Source organism: Rhamphochromis sp. 'chilingali' (assembly GCF_963969265.1).
Source record: "Rhamphochromis sp. 'chilingali' genome assembly, chromosome: 22".
Taxonomy (NCBI): domain Eukaryota; kingdom Metazoa; phylum Chordata; class Actinopteri; order Cichliformes; family Cichlidae; genus Rhamphochromis; species Rhamphochromis sp. 'chilingali'.
The window spans coordinates 22,329,036-22,335,363 of NC_137950.1; the positions used below are offsets into that span (position 1 = coordinate 22,329,036).

Consider the following 6,328-nt stretch of genomic DNA (forward strand, 5'->3'; position numbering starts at 1 on the left):
GTGAAATTGCAACGATTTAATGGTTTTGTAGGGTCATATAGGTTCATAAATGCTAAAAATGGCTCATATAGTATTAGCCATTCGACAGGTGTTGCCTGGCAACGTGATTACACAATAATATTTGATATAGATAAGAACCTTCAGGAGCCTAAGATAGGTAACTGTGTGCTAAGGCTGTCATCAGAGATTCATGCTTTCTAGTAAGATATTAGTAATAATTATTATTTAAGTACAGTAATGCTGCATTTAGACCTCAAACAACCAGTATTAAAAACATTTAAGTATTAAAAACAATAGATGGCATTGCAGAGTGACCATTATGTAAAAATATTAAAATAGAAATGAATAAATGAAAAATCTGTTAAACATAAGAGCCATGAAAATACACCGCCTTGCATGTTTTTAATCCTGTAAATTTTTAAATTAATTTCTCATTTTTAAAAACTGGGATGTTAAATTAATAGTAAGTAAACAAAATAAAAAAGCTTAAATATCAGTTTGTGTATTGTTTTACATACATCAGATTTTTCTGGAAAAAAACAAAACAAAAACAAATCCCACCGATGATGTTGAGGAAAAAAGTGTGTAACAGGGTTAATAGGTTAACTAACCCTACGTGAAGGGAATAAATATGTGAAATATTCCAGCAGGCCCACCTTCTGTCAAACCTTTGTTTCACAGTTTGAAAGCATAGCTGGGGGGAGCTGGATCTGGAAGTCTGGTAATGTTTGACCTTGTGATCGTGTATCTGTAATTATTACAGAATTAACATGTGACTGAAATAAAAGCAGAAAGCCAGGCGTTTGGAAGACACTCTACACAACCCCACTGCAGTCTTCGTGATAACAAGTGTACAACTTCTTTGTTAGAAATCATCACAGCTACAAATGTTTATTAAACTGCTGCTGAAAATAGTCTCCAACATGTTCACTATTTACTCCTCCAGATTCAGGAGAATCAGGCAAGCTGTTTTCCACACTCTTCCTTTTCTCAACAAGTTGCACGAAGAAGGATCAGATCTGTTCACACAGCTGAAAACACTTAGTTTTCACAGATTAGGCCGCCGACGGGTTAAAGACCGCGTCCTGTCCTTGCGTGCACCTACGACGTGTAGGTCCCTGAGCTCAGGAAGCTCAGGGCGACTCTGCATGTGATGAAAGCTGTGTGCTGTCAGGCATTTGTTGAAAGCTGTTTCACTACCTCATCAGGCCATGATATGCGACTTCAGTCAACAGGAAGGCTGTGATGATTTATTCTATGTTTGCATTTGAGAAATACATTTACGCACGAGTGCTCTATATCATTATTATTAAAGGTGAAGCACGTGCTGAGCATACGGGCTGCTGGCATACGTGAAGCTCCTCTGTCAGAGCCTTTGTTCCTTAATGGGATCACACGGCTCTGTTCCTGAAGCAAAGCAGCCTCAGTGACCCCAGCTACACATTCACCTTCAGGTCCAGGAAACCAGATTCATCATATTTACTTATTTGAAATATAAAAGTGCTGTTTTTTTTTTAAATGTTTTCTTTAAAAATACATTCTGGGTTTTTTATTTAATTTTTTAAAACTTTTTTCTTTGAATTTCAGGCAGACAATAAATAACCTGTTTAGATCAGTTTGTTCGCGCTCGCTCCTGTTTTGTATCCATCTGGCATTGTGATCTGTGTACTTGTACTGCTTATCGCCTCCTTTTTTTCCTGACAGAGGAAAAAACAAAACGCAGCCCTCCAACAATGGCTGTGCCGGTTAAAAAGTTCTTATCAGCAGCGCAGGCTGTCTATTGTTGGAAATTGGTGACAACAAGCTGGAGCCTCTCCAAACCACATGGGGTTAAAACGCAGCTGATGTCCACACAGCATCACCCACTCTAACCCAGCGTGGCGGATTGAGGTGGTCTCCTCTGCCCTCTAGTGGTGAAACTGAGATTTCCCCAATGCAGTGAACTTGCCCCACCGTGACCTTTTTATATAAAGTAGTCCCAGACCTTTTTACAGCCAAGACACTACAAGACATTTTCCAAGTTAATTTTATTTAGTCAGAGAAATATGACACAAAAACAACCAGAAATATGAACTTTAAAGCTAAGGAAATGTAAACCATCAAAATCAGTTTGAACCTGAACTTCTGCCAGGTAATCGTCTTAAATTCATGTAATCACACCAACTTGTTAAGATAAAAAAAAAAACCAACAACATATAAATGTATAGTGATCAGATTCTATTAAATTTAACATTTGAAATTGCACTGACAAAATTATATGGAAAAGTCTATGGAAGAGTCCAGGAAAGGACACAGCAAAGCTTCCACCCTGAACATATAAAATGTAACGCTGCACAAGGGCTCCAAAGTTTGTGCTTTGTGATGGTAATTAACCGACTCATGTAAGCACTGAGAAGATGCATATGTGAATTAATTTCACCGTAATTATCAGACATAAAAGTAGAAGCAACAGGTCTCTTTGTGCCTTAAAGGAAAAGCAAAAAACATGTTGTTTTTTTTAAGCAGCTGATGAATGCAAATCAAATATACTAATCTAATTTATTATAACAGTTTATAAATGTGAGGTTATGTAACCAAACCTCATATTCCTGTTACTAAAATGCTGAAAATGCCAACGGTCTTGTTGTTTTGTTGGAAATGATGTAAATATTAAAACAAAGGTGAGTTTAAGATGGATAAAAGTGGAGGCTCTGCTCTTTCTGCGGATCAGGTTTTTATTTTCATGGAATTAAAACAATGTCATTTTTTTAAAGGTAATATAGGTTCTGAAATGCTAAAAATGGGTCATATTAGCCCTTTGATAGTTGGTTGCAGCGTGATCACATAATACCATATGATATAGATAAGTAATGTACCTGTGAGCCATTTGGTTGCTCAGTGCTCATGCAGTCAAACAGATATATTAATAATAATAATTATCATTTTAGTACAGTAATGCTGCTGTTGTAGGTCAAAGTGCTTAAACATATAAAACAGTCAATATAAAAAAATGTCTAACAGTAGATCACTGCTAAAGACCAGTCAGCAGTCCCCTGGAAACATGCACTTTGTTTGCATGTGAGTAGTTGCTGGGTGAAATCAAGTGCAGAGGATGCTGCACCAAAAACCTGCTTGTGGTTGCTTTGCATGCTGGCAGGTTGCCCCTAGTTTGCTTTCAAGATGCCAACTTGTTTACAAATCCTCACTACCTGCATGAAAGACAGAAACTGAAAAAAGTGTGTTTCAAACCAGAAACGGAGCATTCAGAGTAAAAGTTTGACGTCCCTGTGATAAAGCATTTCATCGCGGGGATGTCAAACTAATTTTACATCACAGGCCACAAACAGCCCACTCTGAGCTTATGTGGGCTGGACTCCAGTTTCTGTCACTGTGAACAAGTTTAACTACACATTTAATCTCTGAGATATCTTAATATAAGATAAAGAAGCGCAATTTAACCAGTGTGTCTCGGGTTTTCTACACGATAAAGAAATGCTGGTGTAGAAAACTGTCAGCGTGAGTTTGGGCTTAAACCGTAAGGAATAAATTAACACAGGCTCATTTAGCCTGTGTTAATACTGCTGTTAACATGTATTGATACCAGCTAGCAGGTGTTATTAATGCTCCATATTTTCTAATGTTTTATTCCAGCTTAATAAGAGTCTTTTAGATTTTAGAAAAACCTTCAGGTTGTCTTCAAGGACAGAAATCATTTAGAAAACAAACAAAAATGGTGATAATGAGGAAGACCTCGGCAGTGCTGCCAGACTCTCAGCCTTCACATCATGTCCTTTATGATAACCACAAACCACAACTAAAAATCACTCGGGAATCAGCAGATTGAGCTTTTTTTTTTTTTCCGCAGGTGGCAGACAGTCCATTCTGCACATGAATTGAAGGTGGAGGTCGGCCAGCTCCTGTGGAAGAAGCACACTCTGGATGACCTTCAGCACGCTGGGAGCCGGCGTCCTCTGTGTGTCATAGGAAGTGACTGAAACACATGCACACACACAGCAGCACATGTATGTGGCGGACTCGGGAGGTAAATCCTGTTTGTTAAAGCTCTGGATCCACCTTCACACCGTTACACTCTTTATGTATTAACACGTGACGTCATAGCACTGTGGGACTCTGGTTTTGTAGTGTTATTAACTACAAGCATAAAAAAAAAAAAAAACGTACTTCTGTTAACATACGTACACGTCCACAGGTATGTGTTGCATGCATGGAGGAAAAAAGCAGGCACTTCATGTGTGAACGTCTCTGATCAGATGAAGGTTGTTTGGTGACGACACCTCGATGAGCGTTTGACGCTGTGTTTACAGCTCTGCCTGCAGTAAAGTTGACTGTACAGTCTGTGTTATTGTTGTAAATTAAAGAGTGAATGTGTGGGGAGTTTTTAAAGTGTCCTCAAGCGTTTGATTTTTCTGATTGAGCTCGAGTTCAGCGATTCGTGTGGAAAAGCTTTAAACGAGAGATGAAACAAAGCTGACGTGAAAGGTTTCCTGAGGTTTGGTGTCTATTAGCTCTTTGTTTTGGCTTTTCTGCTCGACGACCACTCCTGCTGGTTTTTTACATGTTAAATATAAAAGAAAATGTTTTCTGAAGCTGCTCTGTTTGCTTTTGTTGTGTTCCTTATTCTTTGTGTGTTTTCAGTCTTTTTTTTTAATCTTTTGTTTTATTTGTTGAATCCTATTCATCACTTCATTAAATTAACAATTCAGCCTCGTTTCATTAGTTGTTTCTTTTTAAATGTAAAGATTTTAAAATTTTAGTCTAAATAACAAAAAACAAAACCAAAGCATCCTTTGTGATTCTAAAAGAAAAACTGAATAGAAAATAGAAATCTATTTGACTTTAAAGTCAAATTATTTTGGGAATGACTGACCTTGACAGACAGCTTCAGTGAGGCCAATGCGGAAATGCATTCTTTCTAATGGCCACCAGGGGCAGACTTCTCTGGTTGCAAAAACAAATATGCTTGTATAAAAGTTTACAAGAAAACCTCAAATTCTCACTTGAATACTTTCCTGATGTGTTTTTGATCTTAGTTTCAAGTCATTATACAACATGAAGCTATTTTTGTAAAATAATCCCAATAAAGTTAAAAAGGTTTAAGCAATAAGCCTCCATCTTTCCTGGTGCCTCCACTAAGATCTGGCTTCAGTTTGGAACCATTTCAGCCTCTTGCAGCTTCAGGTACCTGAACCCTGTGGTGTGTTTTCCACTGCATTCAGATCAATCACTTTCGAGTTTCCTTCCTTTTTATGATGTCCCTTTGTTTTGCTTTGTGATGACAGCTCACACAGTGGACTGTAAAGCTCTGACAGCTGTCATAAAAATTTGTTTGTAACCACTTGGAGCCCTGAAAAAAAACCTATCATGAATTTTGGAATTATGTGGGTGTTTGACCACAAATCGGCCATCAAGTATGATTCAAATGTTGACTAATCGTCACTAGTGAACACTGCGTGAGCCACTCTTGCCAGTTGAGAAGAACACAGCGAGATCGACTCGTACTAATATTTTGCGGAGTGCGACACATAAGCCGATGTCTGATTAGTCTGCCTTCTGTCACAGCTCTAACACGTACTACTTCAGCCGTACCTTTCGCTGGAAGGGGAATTTCCCAGGTCTGCTTCAGTGCTCGTGCTTTCATCTCCTTGATATGCGCTGTGGTTTTCCAGAGTAATCAGGTCACATCAACATTAGCAGGATGTGGGGAAACTTTACAGAAGATAACGTAGTTTACTGACAGCTCTGCTAGAATGACTGGCTGCTTCATGAGTTACATTAGATAAAGGTGAGATAAGTGCTTAAATGAATGAGAACAGAGTATTGAAACCTGTGTTCGGTAGCTGGCGGCATGCTTTAGATTGAGGTCAAGTGGGACAGGGAGCACTGGAATTAAACCCATACAAAAGTTCATTAAAAAAAAAAAGGTTATACAAGATAAAAGGCCGGCTGTGTTTAGTTTATTGCAGCTGTTTGGCAGGATGAGGTTACAGGTGACTGCAGAGGCCACCATGTCCTGCATTAATGACTGTCTAGGTTGCATCAGGACACGTTAGTGTTTACACTACAGAAGAAATGCGGTCGAACAACCTCAGAAGGTGCTTAGAGAAAACTAATCGGAACCATTCTCACTTCATTTTAAATCAAACTTATTCATTACAAATGAACAATAAAACAACTTCAGTAAAATAATGAACTCAAACAGGAGCAGAAGATTCTTTGCAAACTTTTATTGAGACAAAAACAATAAATTACAAGAAATGTGGATAAATAAATATTTGACTATTTCTGTTTTACCTTCCTTTTCATGGACAGAAGATCAACAGTAGTAACA

General features: G+C 38.2%; 1 protein-coding gene across 1 annotated transcript in view; it reads left to right on the forward strand.

The window, feature by feature from the left end:
* pgs1 (phosphatidylglycerophosphate synthase 1) overlaps positions 1–5,092 on the forward strand; it is a 46,844-nt gene extending 41,752 nt beyond the window's left edge. The window contains exon 11 of the mRNA XM_080873869.1: positions 3,845–5,092. The gene's annotated coding sequence lies outside the window, so the exon portion shown is untranslated. The remainder of the gene's footprint in view (positions 1–3,844) is intronic.
* Positions 5,093–6,328: the final 1,236 nt, after the last annotated feature.